Here is a 23,521-nt window from a genome sequence, read left to right on the forward strand (position 1 = left end):
TCCAGGGCAAAGTTTGCTAGCCGGAACACCTACTTCCGGTTTTGCAGATTTTGTTCCCCGAATTGTTCGTTAATAGGACTGTTCTTAGACAGAGGTACCACTGTATATGGGACGCGGGTGGCGCTAAGGGTTAAACCACAGAGCCTAGGACTTGCCGATTGGAAGGTTGGTGGTTCGAATCCCCGCGACGGGGTGAGCTCCCGTTGCTCGGTCCCTGCGCCTGCCACCTAGCAGTTCAAAAGCACATCAAAGTACAAGTAGATAAATAGGTGCCACTCCAGCAGGAAGGTAAACGGCGTTTCCGTGTGCTGCTCTGATTCGCCAGAAGCAGCTTAGTCATGCTGGCCACATGACCCGGAAGCTGTACGCCGGCTCCCTCGGCCAGTAAAGCGAGATGAGCACCACAACCCCAGAGTCGGCCACGACTGGACCTAATGGTCAGGGGTCCCTTTACCTTACCACTGTATACAGAACATTCAGAAATGCAGGGTTTAATATCTGCAAGGCAATGGGGGCAGGGGCAGTATTGGTCAGCTTCACACATTCTTAAGCACCCAATGAGAATGGAAATCTTAAAAGAATGCTCTTTTGCTTGTCTCATCCATCCCTGTTTGCTTTCTCCTGTTGCCACCAACAACCCCGTTAAGACTCATTCTTCCCTGCATTCCAAAAAGCTTTCTGTGTTCTTTTACACCATGTAGCAAAGTACCATGAGGTTTCACAAAACAGTCACCAGTTTTGTTTTGTTCCGTTTATTTTCTGTTTGCATGTTACCAAGCAGGAAGTGGCCCAAAGCATTTTAATGCCTGAGATTGGGGGGGGGGAGCTGACTTACACCGAGTCAGAACATTGGTCCATCTAGCTCAGTACTGTCTACACAGACCAGCAGCAGCTTTCTAAGGTTTTCAGAACGGGGACATTCCCCAGTCCTAATTGGAGATGCCAGGGATTGAACCTGGGACCTTCTGCAGGCAAAGCAGATGCGCCACCCCTGAGCTACAGGGGAATGATGGACCAGATGGTGTCCCCGTTCCATGTATGGAAGCTGACTCTACTGGCAATGGGACAGCATCCACCACCACAATGGTGACTGCAGGTGTAGGGAACCTTCAGGTGCTATTGAACTCCCTTCAGCCCCAGCTATCATGGCCAATAGCTAGGGATGCTGGGAATTGTAGTTGGCAATATCTGAAGGGCCAAAGGTCCCCCACATCTCACCTAAGGGTAGGGCTGGCCCCATTTAGCAACTGTTCTTCCAAATCAATCCCCAACAGCTGCTCACTGAAGCTGGGCCTGGACTGGGAACAGACAATTCTGCCCATTTTGGTTTCTCATTCCCCCCCCCCCGCCAACCTTCACTTCAGTTCTCCCCATTTTCACTTCGCTTCACAATTAAAGAGTCTGCATAAAAAGCCACATTGTTCAACCTAATGAAACACAAGCAATTTGCAAGTAATTTCTTCCATGTAAAAGACATCTTCTTACAGCATTTTGCATTAATGCAACAAGCATTTGTGAGCACATCCTTCTCTAATACATGCTTGAGTTGGAGGAGTGCATCACGAAATTCAGAAAAAAGCGGCTGCGTTTCAGTTTGCACATTGGTGTGGCAAGTGAGAAATTGGGTAGGTACACATTAAAATGCAAACGGAACAAATTTCTACCCCATCCCTGGCCTGTACTCAGATCTTTGAGGCTCTATTACACCTCTAATAAAGAAGTGGTTGGCATGTAGGCAGGACAGAGCCTTCTATTGAGGAAACAGTGATTTCTCCCCATCCAGTGCTCATTGCAATCTGCACTGCTTCTATTCCACTACAGTTCGGTTTCCACTAAAACCCACGTTATTCATCTCACTGCTGTGGCTGAAAACTTGTGTAATTAATTACAGCATGTGATTAATTAGCTTAAATGCACCTAACTGCAAGGGAAACGTCAAAAACAATGTAGGAAATAATGTGATTTTTAAAGCAAAGTCACATGGAGGGGAATGGTAGAGAATATTTCTGCAACAGATGTAAGGCAGAACAGAGAATGGTGCCTTATCACATCCCCAGTGGTGAGGAGCCTGCGGCCCTCCTAATTTTGCTGGCCTCCAACTCTCACCAACGATAGACTGCTCTGCCTCCTTTCTTTTAGCAAATGTTTTGTGCTGCTGGGGAAGTGGTAATTCTGTATTGATTTGTTTTGGATGTTTGTATGTGATGCCAATAAAAGCTTTGATGATGATGATGATGAACTCTCACCATCTCTGACACTGGTAGGGAGTGATGGGAACTGTAGTTCATGAACATCTGGGGGGGGCCCACAGATTCCTCACTAGTATAGAAGATACTGAGCTAGCATGGACCAGTAGTCTGACTTGGTCCTTAAGAGAGCATCTTATGCAAGAGCGCTACAGTGGGTGGGTGCCTTTTATTACAAAGGCAACACCAGCCTTATAAAAATCATTGCGGTAGCCTGGATTGTGCTTTAAGAGAGGAGGGGGACAGACAGAGTTTGCTGCCAGACGGGAGGCAGAAGGGAAGCAACCTGTGGTGCAATTTCGGAAACCTGCCTGGCCAATTGCATCCGTGCCCAGAGTTCCCTTTGAGGCAAGAGCGGTGCAGCAGGTACCCAGAGAAAGCAATAAGCTGTCTACCGACAACAGGCGCTCACTGCTACGCGAACACAGAAGCTGTCCCTGCAGGGCTGCCGGCTGACAAGGTTGCCATCGAGTGGGATTGCTCAGGCAGTCGTCTCTGGTTCCCCAGGATTTCTTTTTTTTAAAAAAAGGATACCAGCTGCTGACATGAATTATCTACTCATCCTCCACAGCAGCTGGCCCAGCGCTAGGAGGGTAGGGAGCTTAGGAATGGAAGGGGGAGAGATAGGGTGAGCCAATGTATTATACATACAGGGCTGAGTATGCTTCTGATGTCCATTCAAAATGCCAACTTTGGCATCAGTGGTTTGGGGGGGGGGACACACCCCTGGATTTTTATCCCTTTCCTGCATCATGCAAAACTCACACACAGTATGTATACGTTTTGCACTTAGTACTGCGTATGAAACATAAAAAGCAGCCCGCTCCCAGACCCCCAGACGTTTTGGCAAATTCCAAAAATCCACCTGGACAGAAACTTTACCCCTGGAAAAGATGACCTGTCCTGGAAAAGGAGGACCTATGGCAACCCTAACTTTGAAAATTTAAAGAAGAAAAGTCACTTGATCCAGGGACAGTCCACACATATATCGGCCTGCCTCTTAACGATGACACACACCATTCATAACGTAAGAATATTATTCACAACTGTGAGCAAGGCGCCAGGGTGGGGTAAGTGAAGACAAGCTGCAACAATTAACTGTAAAGCTTTTCACTGCTCCTGCTCAGGCTGCACAGAAAAAACATTTTGGTTCCTGAAAATCATTCAGATTGGGCAGATAGAATAGAACAGATAGAATTCTACAGAATGTGGCATGTGTGTGTGAAAACAGTCAAGATTCAATGATTCCCAGGCACGCACCTCCAGATGGTGGATGTGCCAGGCACCATCCTGTGACCCAGGCATCTTCACTTGGTCTCAAGTGGCCAACAGTCAGGTACAAAGCGCACCTGGCTAATTTCGAACACTGACATCAGGGTTTCCTAGGTTTGCCATACAGGAGAATTCCTGACATGTCCCGATTTCTGGGGAATTTTGCCATATTGGCAAAATGTCAGGGAAAACCCAAAAGCTTAAAAGCTCCAAAAGCTTTGGTTTCCCCAAAAATGCTCAACAACAAAAAGGAAAGAGGAAAGAAAAATAGTCTTGGTCTCTTCCACTCAATCCGTTGCAGCCTGTCATCACATGCAGGTGAAATCCCTCACAACTCCCTAACTCACTGAGGGCTTGAGACTCACCTGCTGCCCTCACCTGGTTTAGCCAGCCAATCAAAGCAGTTTCCTGGGAGTGTGGCCACTGTCACATGCTGACAGCTTCTAGGAGCCACAGGTGAGAGCTGAGTACAGGATGGGGACCAAAGTTTTCAAGTTTGATCAGCAGTGAAAAGTTCTGCCTGCTGACTTCTGCACTGTTAAATTTTCTCAGTTAAAAACACAGGAGCAGGTCAGGTTACATTTTTGCTGATCAGTTGGCTACCCTGCCAGTGAGTTCTTAGATCAGGGTTTCCCAAACGTGGACCTCCAGCTGTTTTCGGACTACAATTCCCAACATCCCTGAACACTGGTCCTGCAACTAGGGATGATGGGAGTTGTAGTCCAAAATAGCTGGAGAACCAAGTTTGGTCTACACTGTCTGGCAGCAGCTCTTCAAAGAACATTCCCATCTGTACCAGGAGATGCCAGGATTGGACCTGGGACCTTCTGCATGCAAAGCAGGTGCTCTACCACTGAGCAGTGGCCGCTCAAGTAAGACCCAAATGCCAAAAACCAGCCTGCTGAACCAGCCTGGCTTTCCCAAACTGGTAATGAAGGAAGGGTGTACTCTACAGGACTTCTAGCCAATCAGATGATCAGGACAAGGGCCAATCAGAGCCTGAGAAAGGGTTTAGCCACTCCATAGCTGCATTCCCCATGCGCCTCTGTATGAGTGGGAAGCCCAAAAAGTCCGCATCTGAATAAGGTAGCCTGGCAGCCCCCAGGTCTCATCCGCCTCAGTCAGCATGTTGGCAAAAGCGAGAATGATTGAGCCATCAGCAACCTAAGAGGCAGTCCGATTTTTGCCTTTGGCTGAGGCAGGTCAAACATGCTGTTTGCAACAGCTGCATGCTGGAACTTGCTTGCTTGCAGCTGGAATAATGAGGCAGGCCTGTTTTCTATGAAACGAAGGTGAATTCTACAGCCTGGCAGGGATCAGGCCAAAGAAGCAAGCCATTTTCATGGTTCAGGGTGTGCAGAGTGCTGTACCATCCCCACCATCGCTCAGTGTTTGTGTTCTGAGTCCCATCACTTAGAATAAAAATCCAATAAAATACAAAGACAGGAAACAAACAGAAATATCGCAGCGGAGCAACAGAGTGAAAACTCAAGGAAGCACAGCAACACAATGACGCTTGCTTCAGCTCTGTTTAAAAAATAAATAAATGCTACCTTAGAAGGCCTGAGAAACCTGTAGCTCTCCTAAGACGCTGCAGGACTACAACTCTCCTCATGCCTGACCATTGACAATTGCTGGCTGGAGCTTATGGAAGTTGGAGTTTAAGCGGGTAAAGGTAAAGGTAAAGGGACCCCTGACCCTTAGGTCCAGTTGTGGCCGACTCTGGGGTTGCGGCGCTCATCTCGCTTTACTGGCCGACGGAACAGGCATACAGCTTCCGGGTCATGTGGCCAGCATGACTAAGCCGCTTCTGGCGAACCGGAGCAGCGCACGGAAACGCCGTTTACCTTCCCACCAGAGCGGTACCTATTTATCTACTTGCACTTTGACGTGCTTTCAAACTGCTAGGTTGGCAGGAGCAGGGACCGAGCAACGGAAGCTCACCCCGTCGCGGGGATTCAAACCGCCGACCTTCTGATCGGCAAGTCCTAGGCTCTGTGGTTTAACCCACAGCGTCACCCTAAAAGTATCATTCTCTCACCCTCCTGTCATCCAGGGCCTACGGAGAAAAGTCCTGGATGATGATCCAAGCAGAAGGTATAGGGAAAGACAGAAGCTAAAGTACCTCACAGGGTTGTTGTGAGGATAAGATGGGGACAGGAAGAGTCATGAACGCCAGCACGAGCTCCTTGGAAGAAAGGAGGAATATAGGTGCAGTTTTCAAGCAAGTAAATGAATAAAAATTCAACCCAGGTGCCCCCAAGAGCATATGAACAGCCCTGCTAAGCTTTTATGTTCACTGAGTGAATTAATGTACGGGCAAGATTCAAATTCGCCTTCTCCTGATTTGTACTTCAGTTTCTTGGCTATACAACAGTGACAGCAACGAAAACAACAACAAGAATCACTTGATCGTTAAGTAAGTACCCAGACGGGCTTACAAAAATGAGACATATGTTAAATAATACATCATACAATAGGACAAAAAACAAACAAAATTAAAATACCATGAAAAGCCACAGCTAAATCATTACACTATTCTAACTCCACGACACACACACGCACAGCTGTCCTAATTACAGGATGAATTAAGAGTGACTCACACACAACCTAATCAACTGCCAGGCCCATTGCAAAGCTACCCAGAGAAATATTTATTTCTGCAGAACATAACTCGATTTCCTGCTTCCCTCCCACCTACTGCGGAAACTTCGTAGTAAGATTTGGCCTGGATATTTTTTTTAATAGGAAAAACATGTAGCCCAACTCCTCCTCCTCCTCACTAAAAGTAATGCAAGCCTGTGCCCCACTCCTTCTTTGTAAGCAATGGGGATTCCAGCACATTAAAATATTTGTGCTGATCTATTACCGCAGCAGCCAGTTGTGTTGGCCATTTAAAAAAAAAATGCATACCCAAACAGCTCCAGCTGTTTTGGGACTACAATTCCCATCATCCCTGACCACTGGTCCTGTTAGCTAGGGATGATGGGAGTTGTAGTCCCAAAACAGCTGGAGGGCGAAGTTTGGCCATCACTGTGCTAGGTGGTTATGAGAGCGCTCTGCAATATCCCTACAGACACCATTGTGACATCAGGTGATTGACAGGAGGGCAGCCCCGCCCACCTGACAAATTTGGTCCGCAGGGACTGCGAAATTTAACAATCTGGAGAGATTTCCTCATCAACTTGCCACCTTATCTCTTCAACTGGATGCACCAGGAATAAAAGCTAGGACTTTCTGTAAGCACTGCACATGCACAGAATTATGACTCCTCCCCAGGGACACATGTTGATACAATTAGATGGCCTTGATTTCACTCCTGGCCAGCCTCTCAAACCAGCTTATGCCATTGCACCCATTTCACAGACTAAGAACACCCACGTCTTGCATTTCCAGTTTGACTCCAACCAAAGACCAACTCATCAACGAGCCCTATGTGTTTTCTTATCTGCCTTGGTAGCTCACTTGGTACAGCATTAGACAATTAATTTTAGGGTTGTGGGTTCAAGACACATGTTGTGCAAAAGATTCCTGCATTGCAGGGGGCTGGACCGGATGACCCTTCTGGCCCCTTCCAGCTCCACAAGTCTATGTTTTTATGATGCACGCTGAAATCTGAACTACTATGGCTTTATTAAATTGCATCAAATGTTTTGATGAATTGGTTGTTCTTTGCTTTATATGCTACTGTGTTTGATATGATCGTGATTGCAATTATTGTTCTTTTTTACCGCTGTTGTTATTATTGTGAGCAGCTTTGAGCACAACATTCGTGTTAAATCAAACTCCACCCTGCAACTTTTGCTAGGAAGAGAAGAGGAAAAGTCGTGAGAATGTTAATTCTGGACTCAACTATTGCCTCTTACTTCAGCTCCAGCACGCAACGTATAACCTCCTTGCCTATTAGAACAAGCTTGGAAAAATTAGAACCCATGTATTATTATCTACTTATTTAATGGGCTGCAATTCTGCCATTTGCAAAAGACAACTGGAAACATTCCCACCTGGAATTACAGAATTTTAGAGTCAGAAGGTGTGACAAACTCCCGAGGCAACAGGACTGAGAATAGGAAATCTATCCTTGGTCACTCCCTGTATAAATCAAGTGTGAATGCAAACACCAAGAATCTGCAGCGAGGAGTTCCCAAGGCAATTTATTTCCAGTTCTGGGAATAAATTAAAGCTGAGGCACACTGGAAACGATACCGTACTTTATTTTAACAGACACTTTCAATGGTTTCACTAATAAAAGCACAACACTTAGGATCCGTCATAAACACTATTACAGGCTTAAAAGAGAAATTTACTTACAAGTCTCTTCAACGAACCATTTGTATGAAATCTAGTGCTCTCTTAGAATGGCTATCTGCTCTACCCCACCTGTAAAAAACAAAAAGTCTAGCCACTTTCTAGAACCTTTCCCTCCGCCTGAGGAATTTGCCATGTCTAGCCTACCAACTTCCCAATCCAGGCCCTATCTCGCAGCTAAACTGTAAAATCATCCCACCCATGATTGGCTAAGGGTCTCCAGGCAGCTGACCCAATGTTCTGTAAAAGGTAAAGGTACCCCTGCCCGTACAGGCCAGTCGTGTCCGACTCTAGGGTTGTGCGCCCATCTCACTTAAGAGGCCGGGGGCCAGCGCTGTCCGGAGACACTTCCAGGTCACATGGCCAGCGTGACGAAGCTGCTCTGGCGAGCCAGCACCAGCGCAGCACACGGAAACGCCATTTACCTTCCCGCTATAAAGCGGTACCTATTTATCTACTTGCACTGGTGTGCTTTCGAACTGCTAGGTGGGCAGGAGCTGGGACCGAATGATGGGAGCTCACCCCGTTGCGGGGATTCGAACCGCCGACCATGCGATCGGCAAGTCCTAGGCACTGAGGTTTTACCCACAGCGCCACCCGCGTCCTGTGCAGTGTTATAAATTAGCCAGGCACCAGATGTGTTTTACGACTGGTGTGGGTCCAGTTACGACCACATAGAGATCTCTGGAGGTCCAGCTGCCATCTCCCTCTGGCTGGGATCTCCAGCTTTCTTAAATAAATAAGCCCTTCTGCTTAACTGCTTATTATCCCACCTTTTTCCCCAAGGAGTGTGTGGCCCATCCCCACCCCCTCAGATAATTACTACAATGACTCTGTGAGGTAGGTTCAGAGGCTGTGACTGACTCCAAGGTCACCCAGTGAGCTTCACGGCCGAGTGGGGATTTGAACCCTGATCTCCCAGGTCATAGTCCAACACTCTAACCACTGCACCACACTGCCTTCCTACAGCACTTTCAATTCAGTAGGTGGGTGGCAGACAGTGATTCTCTACCCCGCCTCCTTTTCAGGCACCACAGACAAACTTCCAGAAGAGGAGGTCAAGGTTAAGTTTTTCGGACCTGTTTCTGGACTCGCACCATAGCAGAACTAAAAAATCGCCCGTCTTTTGCTCCCTCGACCAGCGTGGGGGTGCAAAACCAGGACATTTGGGATTGGGATTGGGAGAAGAAGGGGCATCTTCTGCCAATTCGGGCTGTCCCGAATAATCTGGGACACTTGTGGGGTCTGTGGTAAAGGTGGGCACAACTAGACATCCGTTTAATTTGGCTTACCTAGCAAAGGTTCAGGTTAAGGGAAGGAATGTAGATTCCCCAGAGAACACCAGGGCTTTCAAAATTCCCTAGGCTAGGGATGGGCACTCCAAATGTTGATTCTATTCCAACCAGCATGGCCAGTAGTCAGAGTAGTCAGAATTGGCGGGGGTTATAATCCAGCAACCTCTGGAGGGCAACAGGTTCCCCAGGTTCCCTGCCCCAGACCATTCATTCTGCCCCAGCCCTCTTTTAGAATCTGAGCAGTGCAACCAATAGAGGCCTTCCGATTGCTCAGTCCCTCTGTGACAGCCCAGCAGCCCAACCAATCGTTGTTAAGAGGTCTCATCAACACCATTGCCACCCCAAAAGTCCTTTGCTGAATGCACAAAGGCTATCTTGAAAGGCCATCCGCAGGCCTCAACAACAAAGCGTCCGCTTCCGTTACCTATGACAACCCGACTGCGTGCTTAGCTAATTAGATTTTAAATTAAAAATCTTGCAAGGGAGATTTGAGATGCTGGAAGAACAGAGGATAATAACTCCCCCAACATGGAGCCAGGAAACTAATAGCCAGCCCAGGATTTAGAGGCAGGAGGAGGAGGAAGTCATTTTGTTGCGGTAAATGAAGGAACACCTTTTAATTTATTTTGGATTTAGGACATTAGCTCTTGAGCCATTGCAATAAGCATCAGGCGGCAAAGCCGTGCAGCGGAAAAGACTGCAAATACCCAAGAGCAGACGTCCCAGAAATGCACTGATGTGGCCTCAGAGAAATGGCTGTGTCTGTATTTGCTCAACTTCATGAGCTTCAGAGCACATAAATGCACCAATTTCAAGAGCTATTTGGACTGCTCCCTAAATTGATTTTCTTTTACTGAATCCTGCCTGCTGTATCTATCTCTTTGTAAATAATTTAATAATAATAATAATAATAATAATAATAATAATAATAATAATAATTTATTTGTACCCCACCCATCTGACTGGGTTGCCCCAGCCACTCTGGGCGGCTTCCAGCATATATAAAAACGTAACAAAACATTAAACCTTAAAAAGCTTCCCTATACAGGGCTGCCTTCAGATGTTTCCTAAATGTTATGTAATTCCTTAACATCTGATGGGAGGGCATTCCACAGGCTGGTTGCCACTGCTGAGAAGGCCCTCTGCCTAGTTCCCTGTAGCTTCACTTCTCACAGCGTGGGACCCGCCAAAAGGCCCTTGGTGCTGGATCTCAGTGTCCGTGCTGAATGATGGGGGTGGAGATGCTCCTTCAGGTATACAGGGCCGAGGCCACTTTAAAGGTCAGCACCAACACTTTGAATTGTGCTCGGAAATGTACTGGGAGCCAATGTAGGTCTTTCAGGATTGGTGTTATGTGGTCCTGGCGGCTGCTCCCAGTCTAGCTGCCGCATTCTGGATTAATTGCAGTTTCCGAGTCACCTTCTAAGGTAGCCCCACATAGAGCGCATTGCAGTAGTCCAAGTGGGAGATAACCAGTGCATGCACCACTCTGGCGACACAGTCCGCGGGCAGATAGGGTCTCAGCCGGCGTACCAGATGGAGCTGATAAACAGCTGCCCTGGACACAGAATTGACCTGCGCCTCCATGGACAGTTATGAGTCCAGAATGACTCCCAGAACTGGTACTTCAGGGGCATAGTTATGCCATTCAGGACCAGGGTGTCCCCCCACACCTGCTGGCCCCCTGTCCCTAAAAACAGTACTTCTGTCTTGTCGGGATTCAACTTCAATCCATTAGCCGCCATCCATCCCATTTCTCCACCACTTGATTCTGATAGTTTTCCCATTAAAAAAAACACCACAGGGTTGATTTGGAAAATACCAACCAATAACGCAATGCTTGGCTTCCTCAGTCCTCTGCCCCAGCAATCCTCTGAGCACTTTATCACATGCAAGTTTTACTTATGTAATCAGATGTGCTGAGCCCTGGCTGGTGGTGCTATTGGACTACAGCTCCCATCAGTCCCAGCCAGCATGCACAATGGTGTTTATCTCATTCCTTCCCTGGGTAACATGCAGCTGGGGCATTTTGCATATGGGTTACCACACTGGTGCACCCAGGTGCAATTTTGATTCTCCTACTTACAAAGAGGATTCAGCCGTGGCTTTCATCCCTTACCCTTTAAAGCCCTTCACGGCCTAGGACCTTCGTACCTACGGGACCGCCTCTCCCGGTATGCCCCACGGAGAGCCTCAAGGTCCATAAATAGCAACACCCTAGTGGTCCCGGGCCCTAAGGAAGTTAGATTGGCTTCAACCAGAGCCAGGGCCTTTTCAACTCTGGCTCCGGCCTGGTGGAACGCTCTGCCTCATGAGACCAGGGCCCTGCAGGATCTGATTTCTTTCCGCAGGGCCTGTAAGACAGAGTTGTTCCACCTGGCCTTTGGCTTGGAGCCAATTTGATTCCCTCCCCCTCTTTCTTTTTTCTTTTTCCTTTCTCCTCCTGTAATGAGGCTGCATTTTAATATTTTAATGTTTCAATATTTTAATTGTTGTATTTTAATCTTGTTTTTAAATTGTATTCATTCAACTTGTTTTTATTATTGCTTGTTAGCCGCCCTGAGCCCGGCCTTGGCTGGGGAGGGCAGGGTATAAATAAAAATAATAATAATAATTATTATTATTATTATTATTATTATTACCGCAGTTCTCCTTGGTGTCCAGTGTGATTTAAATATGAGGGTGTTGCCACATGAGACATGTTATGCATGCTTACTCAGAAGTACCCCCACTGTCTTATATAGGGCTTACTCTCAGGAAGGTGTACAGAGGATTGCAGCCTCCACTTCAGATCTCCATCAGACAGATGGAACTGGTTGGCCTACTCTTTCACCACTCATTTTAAGTCTTCTTCTGCTCCGTTCAAGGTCTGAACTTGAACTTAAGCCGATCTCCTCTCTATGATTTGCTGAGCTTTCGCAAGGTGCTCTGAGGTTAGACCTAGCAGCTCAGTTCTTGCAAAGCTTGATTCCCGCTTCTCTTCAAAGTCGACAGCATAGTGACCAAACACTTGGTAGCTCCGAGATTAAAGAGACCAAGAGGAAAACAAAATACAAGGAGGTGAGGAAGATTCAGGAAGTGAAGTGGAAGCAGTTTCTGCCCACACACAGACACCTCTTCCAGGCCTGTTTTCACCAGCACATCTGGAGGGCTGCAAATCTATATATTACTGCAGTATTAGATGGCATCTGTAAAATGTACTCTTTACATTAGAGGCGAAGAGAAGGTATGTTCTGAGTTGGAAACATCTGCAGACTTTCATCCAAAGCCGAGTTATTGTCAGCCCACAGGAATGTAAAATTCTTTATTAACAAAGGGAAATAAACCACATCGTTTTAGAAAACAGACATCTGTGATCCAGGCTGTCAGCAAGCAGTTCCCAAATTAATTCCGATACACTAAGAGACATTGAGGATACAGGGATCAAATTCAGAGGCTAAGTCCATGCATCTGTCCCACTAACTGGCTTCCACAACACACCTCTGGAGCAACCTAGATCTCGAGCCTGCTCAAAGATGCTTCAGAGCTGGAACCCAGTTCCAGGCATATTCACTCAGAAGTCTCCCAGCATTCAGTGGGGCCTGTTCCAAGGAAAGCACAGGATCATAGCAAACCAACAATAAACTATTAAATGGGCTTGCATGCTGGAAGGCACAGTCCCATTACTAGGGAGGGGGTGGTATTCTAACCTGTGCCAATCATATCACAATAATTATGGGTCTTTTAAAAAGTAACCACAGCAAATGCTCTTAAAGCATGCTGTTTCTGGGAAATTTAATTTGGTAATTTAACTCCTAGGGTATAAAAAAAAACCCCATGGCCTTTACATCACCTTTGTGCCTTCCAGATGTTTTCAACTACAACTTCTATCAGCTCTAGCTCACGTGGCCAATAGTCAGGGATGATGGGAGTTGTAGTCTAGCAACATCTGAAGGTCGCCAGATTGGAAAAATATGCTTTAAACCTTGATGTTTATCTTTTCTCTTTGCCCCCACCACCTTCCAAAATCTGAAATGCTGCCCTGTGATCAAACCCCACTTTTAAAAGATGCTCATTGGCACCAGTAGGGCAGAATGCAGGTGGTCGCAACTGGGCATGCACCAGTTGCAAAACACGCCAGAGGAATTTTGAACACTGCACAGAAGGACCAAGAGGGTCCTGCTTTGTTGATGGCAACACTCAAGTGGGTCTGTAGGTGAAGAAGGTCACCTTTCAGAGACCTATGCAAAATGAGTAATAAAAAATAGGTCAAGATGTTTTACAAGTTTAAAGAACTATTCAGATATTGTTTTATCAATGGGTGAATTTATGCAATTTAGTTAATCAACCAACCAAAATTCATACAATCAGCCAACTAAGGTTTCTTTAATTGGGTCACTAATAAACGGGAGCATGTACAGAACACAGGACGAAATATATAGTCTACTAGTAGCCTCATCCCTTGTATTGCATGTAGTAGTTACAATCAGTGCAATTTTGAAAGGTTCAGTCCACCATCTTGATTCAAAGTGATGTTCAGTTGTATCCAAACACAGGCAAAAACCTGCTCATGGATCTCAGGAATCATCACACAAATTTTGATTATATCTTAAGAGATGTCTGAATGCATAGCTAACAGGCAGCTGTCCAAATACATAGCAGATTTACAGTGCAATCCTATACATGCCTACTTAGAAGTTAAGCCCTGTTGAATTCAAGCGTGTACAGGATTGCAGAGCCTGAATAATTCTATTCCAGGAGGAAAATCGTATTTCGTTTTGTATTCATTTCCCACCTTCATATTTAAACTTTATTCCACGTTTTGGAATTGCATCTGCATCTAATTAAATATATTCTGTTAAGGTGTTGCACAGAAGAATGGAACATAAAATCACTTCTGTGTGGTAGAATCAAGGTACAAGTAATATCTTTCAGATGCCTGCAACTGAGCCTATCAAATTGCTCCTTCTAAAATCTTTTATCCGCCCAAGTGAGAGAGGTGCTGTGAGAAAGATGAGAGGGTCAAAGTTAATAAACAGATCTTGGAAAACCTGTGGTCTGCCCAATTCTACAAAGAACAGCAATAAGGAAAAGGACATCGGTGACATCACCAGCCAATAAACCAATCCATGGTCTCTGCCACCTTCCTTATTTGCAAGTTTCAAAATTCCAAGCAGATTTCAAGCATTTCCATCCTTTGATGGGCATGTCAACAACAACCATCAATGAAATAAAATCCTGTCACAACAGTTAACAATGAAAACTCCCAGGCAACATCCAAACCATCAAACTGACTTTGATAGAAGGAGGAAGATTCTTCTCAGAAACAAGGTGTCATCCTTCCCCTAGAAAAGCACTTTCTGCATTTATTTCCATGTGCTGGGAACTGTCTGTGCCATTTTACCTGGCAGACAGTGTGAGCAGCGATGCTTCTGCATCAATTCTCAGGTGGGGAGCAATACTCCAACTGGCCAAGAGTGAGTCAGGCAATGAGAACCAAATCTTTTCAATCAAAACAGTGCGGCTCGGAAACTCAGAAACAATCTGACAGTTCAGTCATTTCCAACTTCAGCCCAAGAACCCAATGGAACCTAGTAGGCCACCAGTGGATCCCACTCAGCAAGCTTTCTGCTACCTTTTTTGTCAAATTGGAGCATTTGAGAGACACTAGTGAATGCTTTTACCTGCACAAAGGTAGCCAATTTGCCATGCCACTCAAGCAATAGCATTTATATGACAAAGTAGAGACAGATTTCAGAAATGGAACTGCATTGGTGTGTATCAAAATTGAAGAAACTAATAAACAGCCATAACTAGGTCCCATTTATTACAACTGATAGCCCACCATTCAGGATACAGAACCTCTCATTTTTCTCTTTTAACCAAGCACTGGCATTATATAGTAGAGTAAAATCAGTTCATCTCACCTCCCACTATGTAGCCTTAAAAAGCCATTCTCTCTCAGCCTGTTATCCCCTCTGCAATGTGGAGATAATAACATAGGCATACCAGACAGGGGTGTCACATGGATTACAAGAATACATTATCGGCAGCATCAAAACACTCCAGTTCAATGCAAACACTTATTACTATTACTATATTTAATTTTAAATTCTTTTAATTGCTTTTTTAAACTGCTGCGCTCTTCAAAGGTGTTTGCTTTTTTATACATGGATGCTTATTTCAACGTTTCGTTTGAATTGTTTTATTGTGCATTCTTATTTACACACAATTATATTATTTTGTAATTGGTTTTATACTTGTAAGTTGCTTAAAAGGTGTGTTTGGCAACTAAGCAGTATATATATTCATTCATGAGAATACTGTGGATTATTACTACTATGATGCTGAACTTGGAAGAAATTTGAGAGAGAAAGTGAAACAAATGTGCAACTATTATGGAATGGAGATGGGAAAGCAGATTATTTGGGAGAGGGGCTGTGAGAAGAGGAGAGAGAAATAGCAGAAATACAATTCCAGGACCAGTTCCTCCTAAATAATGAGCGTTGGGGAAAGAAAGGAGGTCCCAAACCTCTCCAAAGCAGCCTTCCAGCGCCTCATTATGCAAACAAGGAATGCCAAAGAAGTAAACTTTGAAAGGTAGGTGTCAAAACAACAACAAATCAACTCCCAACTCTTGATTCCCTTCCCACATCAGCCATGCTTCTCTCTCTGCCCCCTCCCAAAGCAAAGCTCATTTTGCTTAAAAACACACCCATACACACCCCTTTTTGCCCCTTTACACTGGGAAAGACGCTCTTATCTGCGCCCTCCAAACCACACGCCCCTCGCAGTTGAAATAAAGGGGTGGCGGCAAAAGGAGGTGGGGGACATGACCGCCTGGAGGAGAAGGAAGAAGCGCAGGGACACCAGCCAACCCACCCGCCTCCAATCCGCCAGGTCCTTCTAGGAGCGAGGAACCGAAAGCAGAGCCGAGAACGCGCCTCATTAGAGGAGAGGGCCCTCCGAGGCGCAAAGGGAGAGGGAGGCGAGAAGCACCGCGGGCTCCAAAACAGGCCGCTATGGAGGGGAGACGCGGGGTAGGTGGGTGGGCTGGAAAGTCAGCTGCTACAGCTTTCGGAAACGCGAGTGGGGAGGGTAGGAACGGCCGCCGCGTTTCGGGGGTGGGGTTCCCAACCCCCTTTATTTCCCCTTTTCCCGCGAGGAGGGTCTCTAAGAGAACGCTCGGCGCGCGCAAAAAGGGAAGCGGCGGAAAGTAGCCACAATTCCGTCCCCGGCGTTCCAAAAGGCGCCTCGGCGTTCCAAAAGGGCCCCTCCCCCGCCCCGCTCCCCACCCCCAACGTTCCAAAGCTTACCCGCGCCACGCGAGGAGGGGAGACGCGCGACACCGCTGGGCTGCCGGGGGAAGAAGCAGGATAGGGCTAGCCGAAGATATGGGTAGGGAGAGCGCGCTGGGTGTTGCAAGGATCCTCCTGCTGCCGCCGACCCCTCCCCTCTAGGAGAAGAGCTACGCCCGCTTCTCCCTCCCCGCTCGCTCCCCCGGTCTACCTACCTTAGTTCCCTCGCAGTTGTTCCTCCTCCGTATCCAAGACCTTGGAGAGGGGGGCAGGTTGGTCGCTGGAGAAGGCGCGCCTTTTAATGTATGCTGGCGTGGCCGCTCGCTGGATCGCCTCTCCCTCCCCGATGGTCACACAGATCCATTGCAAACACAGGAGGGCAACGTAACAGCGGGCGAAGCTGCCTTTCTCTCTGCTTTCTCTCTTAGCCCCCCACCTTTTCCCCTCCCCAAGCCTAGCGGTCGGTTGTTTGAAACGCAGCTGTGTAACACACCCCTCCTCCCCGGAGGAAGGCCGCCTCGCCACAAGTGGCACAGATTTGAGGAGGAAAGCGGGGGGGGGGCGAGGGTGTCGAGAACACGACGGGGGGGGGGGAAAGAGGAGGGGCTCACAAAGGACTAGAGCAGCTCCCAAATTTGGCCGGGAGTTTGCCCTCCCCCTAATTTCCCTTGGTGTTGGGGTTCTTCAGACCCAAGGCGTGGTGGCCCCGGTCCGTCACGCGCAAACACATGACATGCGGACCCGAGCAGCATATTATATCAAATTGCGACTCCTCAGTATTGCGCTCCCAGGCTAAGAGACAAACTCAACAAGTATACGATCAATTTAATAATAATAATAATAATAATAATAATAATAATAATAATAATAATAATAATACGTTTTGGACATTGCTGCAAGTAATTGGTAGGTGGGCAAAACTCAGTGTTACTCTGCATAGACCCATTAAAATTAATAGACCCAAGTGACTCGTGTTCATTATTTTCAGTAGATCTACTCTGAGTGATCTAGCAAACTGGCATTGGCTACAACCAATGAGTCAGGCCCTTAGTGCACACAGCTCAGTATTGTCTACTACACTGACTGGCAGTGGTTCCCAGGGTTTCAGGGAAGGGACATTAACAGCCCGACCTGGAGAGGCTGGGGATTGAACCTGGGACCTTTTGCAAGCAAAGCAGATGCTCCACCTCTGAGAGATGGCCCTCCCAATAAGATGTCCCGTCCACCCAACCCTCCTAGTGGGTCAGTGCACACTTGTTGGCTTAGAAGACCAAGGCAGTAACATTAGATGCAGTAATGAAGTCTCTGTTGATTCAGGGGGAGGAAAAATCTGTACCCAGTGCGTTGCAGGACATCTTCAGGAGAAGAAAAGGCTAAGGAGTAAACCCTACACAAATCTAAGATGGTTAGATGGTGCCTTGTCCTGCTTCTGGCAACTCCTGATCCTAAATGACTTTCTCTGCTTTCCTTTGGACCACATCAGCAAGGCTAATCTTGTCATCTGGGCAGCCCAGGACCTCCATACACACCGCCAAGGCTTGTGCCCCAGGGAGGTCACTTTGGTGCTGCAAATGCAGAAGGTGACACCAGTTGGAGCCTCTAGACCAGACACACAAGGGTAGCCCCATTGCATTGCAATAATGGAGTCTTGAGGCTATCGGCGCTCAGCCTGGATAGTTCAGTTGGTTAGAGCATGGTGCTGATAACGCCAAGGTTGCAGGTTTGATCCCCGTAGGGGACAGGTGCATATTCCTGCATTGCAGGCGATTGAACTTAGATGATCTGCTGGATCCTTTCCTGATTCTATGAATCACCGTGGCCTCAACTATCCTTGTCCAAGAATGGCCATAATTGATACACCAGCTGTGGTAGGTAAAAGGCAATCCTAGCCACTGGGCCTCTAGTGACAAAAATTCAGGAGAACACCCAGACTCAGGAACCTCCAACCTACAGCTCCTTAGTCTTCCCAGGGTTCAGGATCAGTTTACTGGGCCCCATCCAGTCTGCCATTGTGCCCAGACCACGGTCCAGATCAGTGTTTCCCAAACTTGGGTCTCCAGCTGCTTTTGAACTACGGTTCCCATCATCCCTGACCACTGGTTCTGCTAAGCTGGGGTGATAGGAACTGTAGTCCAAAAAACCTGGACACCCAAGTTTGTGAAACACTGGTCCAGATGGTGCACAGCCTCTCCTGACTGAGATGTTCTGGAGAAGCAGAACTATGGGTAACCAGAACAGTGATGACACTTCCACCAAACTCTAGTCTGCCTCCTGTAGAGACAGGTGCTTTCCCCCCTCTCCAAAACAACCAGTCCACAGAACATAATGAGCATGACAAAAACAGAGTACACGAGCATTGCCAGCTCAGGCTGATGGAAATTGTAGTCTAAAACATTTGGAGGGCATCAGGTCCAACACATCCACCCCTCAGATCACGTGTGATAGGTGTGATTTTAAGGACATAGGAAGCTGTGTGGTGCAGTGGTTAAGAGCGCTGGTCCCGTAATCTGGTGAACCGGGTTCGCGTCTCTGCTCCTCCACCTGCAGCTGCTGGGTGACCTTGGGCTAGTCACACTTCTCTGAAGTCTCTCAGCCCCACTCACCTCACAGAGTGTTTGTTGTGGGGGAGGAAGGGAAAGGAGATTGTTAGCCGCTTTGAGACTCCTTTGGGTAGTGATAAAGCGGGATATCAGATCCAAACTCCTCCTCCTCCTCCTCTTCTTCTTCTGTCTTATACCAAGCTAAAAAGATCAACGGTCTGGTCCTGTATAAGGCAATCTCATGCAAACTGGGATTGATGAGTCAGGCCTAGTCAGTCTCGCCTTCCGCCCATTCATCACAAGGTACCCAACCATTCTAGACGGGCAGAGCCCTACTTGTGTCACCTGGGCTGGTATTTTTAGCATCCATTAGCACACTTTGCAAGGTAGCATCCATAAATAGAGCACCATCTCATCCGCCCCAAAAAACAAACAAAAAACCTCAGTTACTATCCTTTATTAACACATATTAAAGCTCAGGTTCCTCTCAAGTGCTTTGCAATCTGAACTGTTTGTGGGGAGGGGGTTGCCCCACCAAGCTCAGTCTACCCTCAGCCGGCACCCCACCTACCTAAATGCGCCATTGGGGGTGAGGCCAAGCTTTTGGAAGGTTGTAGCACCTGCTGTGGTTGCAGAGACCGATACGGGAGTGACATGTTCTGTTTTTTATTCATTTTATAACACAAATAAAAAACACAAATAGAAAAACAAACAATACAAACAAATTCCTGTCATATCCTTATTTTCCTAAACATTGTTAAGTGGGCTTCCCCAAGTCCCACCTATCTGATTTTCATTTTACTTCATCTTTAGCAGTTTACATATATCATAGTTTCTAACCAACTTTTTTTTTAAATCACACTTAAAATAACTTCACATTTTATCGCTTACAAATAATATTATTTTAAAATAAACTATCTTCTACTTCTAACCCTACAGCCTATATCCACTTCCAAAGCTATTCTAAGATTTAAATATTAACATATTTTTTCAAATATTCCTTAAACTTCTTCCAGTCTTCTTCCATCGTCTCTTCTCTCTGGTCTCAGAGTCTCCTGGTCAGTTCGGCAAGTTCCATATAGTCCATCATCTTCATCTGCCATTCTTCCGATAATTGGTAAATTTTGTTTCTTCCATTTCTTCGCTAGCAGGAGAGACATGTTTTTTTGCAGCTGGGGCAGATGAAGGCACCCAGTTGTGCCGCTGCAGATGCACCAGGGCGTTTCCTCTCTCTGTGCTCCTCCCAGCAGTCATTTCTCCTCTGCTCACGACCTGACTGCCTATCTCCAGCCACTGTGGTTGTCTGCAAGGGATTCCCAGATGGCAGAGTTGGTGTTGCTAGCTGCCACATCATGTGCCAGCTGCAGACATCTTTGTAACACAGTTGGTCTGCCAACTGGCCTGGTGCTGAAAGCCAGCTCCCCATAGACCGCGTCCTTGGGGATCCTGCCATCTTCCATACTGTGGACATGACGAAGCCAGCAGAGACAAAGAGGAGACGCCGTAAAACCAGTCAAGGTACGGGTAGCACTGGTTGTCAGCATCCTCTTCCTCTGAGTTTATTTTTCATTTTTTTCTGAAGTGTTCTTCAGTTACATTCATGCTGCTTGCTTGTCTGGAGAGAGATGTACATGTATGTAGCGGACCTACTGTACAAGGGCAACAATCACATCCAGTGCCCCACCTGGTCCATCAGGGCAAATTGGGGCACTGTCCCGCCAAGCTCAGCGTGCCCTCAGCCAGACCTCACCTGCCTACCTGCTGCAAACCAGTCGAGGGGGTGGCAGTGCCAACTTCTCAGTAGCAGTGTTGCCTTTGGAGAACTCGGCAGGGAGAGTGGAGGCAAAATTCATTGACTCCAACTCTACCTGCCATTGGCTCTGACTCCACCTACTGTTGGCCTCCCTGCATTCCAGCCCACCTGTCCCAATGGGCCACACTCACCATTGGTTTGTGCCCATTAGGGAAAGTGGGCTGAAATCCCCACCCCCACCCCCACCCTGTACTAGGGATTAAGCACTGTGAAACAGTGTTTCATATGCCCAGGATTGCACTGCTAGACAAATAAATTGGACCAACCCCCACCCCCAAAAAAACAAAAACCAAGTGCCTGTTACTGTATTTATATCGTCTGCAGGATCAACACAACTTTAATGATGGGAAAAAATGGAGCTGAAGTCTGGAACTGAAATAAAGAGCTATTACTCATCTTTAGGATATGACTGTCAAATGCCCAAAAGGTACTTCCTTTGTTTTTCTTTTTAAAGAACAGTTATTCCTATGAATCATGGTTAGCCTGTGGCCAGCTATAATTACTCAAATGTTCACTCACCCAGTGATCCATCCTCTGGAGTGCTGTGCATGTCATTTTCTGTCTGACATGCAGAATATTCCACGTTTTGCATTTGTGGATTTTTGTCTGGCTTTCAAGCCATTTTATTATAAATGGGAGGAGGGCAAAGTGCACTTTTACAATCAGGCAGGTTTTTTTGTTTTTTAAAAACCAACACTGCTATTTGCCTAGCGCCAATGACTTTTTATCATTTCAAGCTGGCTTTGAAGTACAGCCAGCAAATGATTGCTAAAATATTAATCATCCAGTCTTGTTTCAAAGCGTAGGTCAGAGAGAAGGCATGCAGCTTGATAGAACTGTAGTAAAGTGAATTGACAACACAGCTTACAATACAAAATCCAGAATTTTTAAAATGCTAGACATCAACAGGACTATTGACAAGAGTTTTAGATCAGATGAGCAGGGCCTGAAACAAAACATTGCACTGTATCCTCATCCCATAACAGAAGTGCTCGTGTTCAGACTGTCAGCCAGCCAGCCGCTCCATACTTGAGACTCTTATGTATTTGGGAAAGTTTATTGCTTGTCTGTCCTGTTTGCCTCCTATGTGTTCTGACACCACTCAATCTATCACCAACTCAGAACAAGGGTTCCTGAGGAGGCAGGGGCAAGCTTTGCTGATGTTTGGATGCTGACCATTTTGAATCAAGATGGACCAAAACATGACTTTGGCAAAACTTCATAACATTGGCTTGACAGATCCAAACTCACGTATTACACTATCCATTTATAAATCACAATATTTTTTTGTTTTTTAAGGATTCCCTGGCAACATCAGTCACTCCCCATTTGTGTACTATATATTTTGGAAAGCCATTTGTTCTCTGGTCTGTCCACTCTATGGGTCCCGTTGCTGGTTATCATCGCCAAACTCAGCAGGAGGGTTCCCGAGGTCGTGACGGCAATCAATACTGTGGTATGGCAGACACCATTTTGAATCAAGATGGAACGTCACTATGGGGTGACTTCACTCATTTTTGGCAAAAGGCTTGTGCACCTCTCACTGTATCACCACAACTCAACATGAGTGTCCCCGAAGTGGAGGCAGTGCTCTTCGTCAAAGTTTGCATGCAGGGTGCCATTTTGAATAAACATGGCGGACCAAAACATGACTTTGGTGTGACTTCACCCAATTTGGTGTGACAGGCCCAAACTGCAATAGGAAAGAGCTTGCCAAGGCTTTGGGTCAACTGGCTTCAAGTATTACAGCTGAAAGCTTGGTAAAATTGTTCATGTAGTTTGTCTGCTAAAAGCAGAGAATTTTTAAAAATTATTTTTTATACACTGTTTGGTATTTCTAATATAAAGCAATTAATAAAGTCTGTAAATAATAAATCTTGAGTAAGCAGATTCCTGTTTCAGAGGAACACCCACCTCCCCCAATTTTTCCTCCAATCCTGCTGGCACTCAACTGCTAAGTTATACATCTCTATGACAGCTGACTGCATCCAGTCTTGACACATAATATTTATTTTCTTGAGCTTTCACACATTTCAGTAAATAATGCTAAAAAAATAAAATAAATTTAAGTTTATCAACCAACCAGTATTTTAATTAAGCCTACAGGCATCAGGTCTTTGCATAGACAAATGAGCCAGATTAAATTTAAGGTGGCTGTAATTACCTATAACCCCCAAAATGGCCTGGGTCCAGCTTATCAAAGGGATTTCCTCCACCCCTACATTTCCCCCAAACAACAGTAACCCAAGGAAGTCATGACTACAAGACCACAAACATTTCAAAATGCTGCTCTGGTGAATGAGGTTGGCAGTCAGAGTCACACCCATATCATGCATACAGTGGTACCTCGGTTTAAGAACAGTCTGGTTTTAAGAACAATTTGGTTTACAAACTCTGCAAAACCGGAAATAGTGTCTTGGTTTGAGAACTTTACCTTGGTCTAAGACTGGAATCCAAACGGTGAAAGGGCACCGGTGGTGGGAGGCCTCATTAGGGAAAGCACTCCTCAGTTTAAGAACGGTTTTGGTTGAAGGATGGACTTCCGGAATGGATTAAGTCAGTAAACTGAAGTACCACTGTATTTAAAGGACACTTGTACCATTAAGTCACAGCTTCTCCAAAAGAACTGGTTTGTTAAGGGTGCCGACAGTACGGTAGCTGTGAAACCCTGACTTGCTTCACAGACACAATTCCCAGAATGGTTTATCCATTTGTCTTCTCAGGGAACTCTGGAAATTTTAAGTCTTAAGGGTAATAGGGGTTTCCTAGC

The 23,521-nt window shown here is 46.3% G+C and overlaps 1 protein-coding gene and 1 long non-coding RNA gene across 3 annotated transcripts in view; one reads left to right on the plus strand and one right to left on the minus strand.

Moving 5' to 3' along the window:
• Nucleotides 1-16,831, minus strand: part of CUEDC1 (CUE domain containing 1) — a 58,193-nt gene extending 41,362 nt beyond the window's left edge. Inside the window, exon 1 of one of the 2 annotated variants that reach the window (XM_081844246.1) lies at nucleotides 16,614-16,831. The gene's annotated coding sequence lies outside the window, so the exon portion shown is untranslated. Of the gene's footprint in view, nucleotides 1-16,416; nucleotides 16,549-16,613 lie in introns of those variants that run through there. The other variant, XM_081844247.1, reaches the window with a different exon arrangement.
• LOC309331803 lies at nucleotides 15,814-22,626 on the plus strand. Its single transcript, XR_014151973.1, has 3 exons — nucleotides 15,814-16,140; nucleotides 21,076-21,178; nucleotides 21,874-22,626. It is a non-coding gene; the product is annotated as an uncharacterized lncRNA (long non-coding RNA).
• The last annotated feature ends 895 nt before the right edge of the window (nucleotides 22,627-23,521 follow it).

This window comes from Podarcis erhardii (genome assembly GCF_964252035.2).
Source record: "Podarcis erhardii genome assembly, chromosome: 16".
Classification (NCBI taxonomy): domain Eukaryota; kingdom Metazoa; phylum Chordata; class Lepidosauria; order Squamata; family Lacertidae; genus Podarcis; species Podarcis erhardii.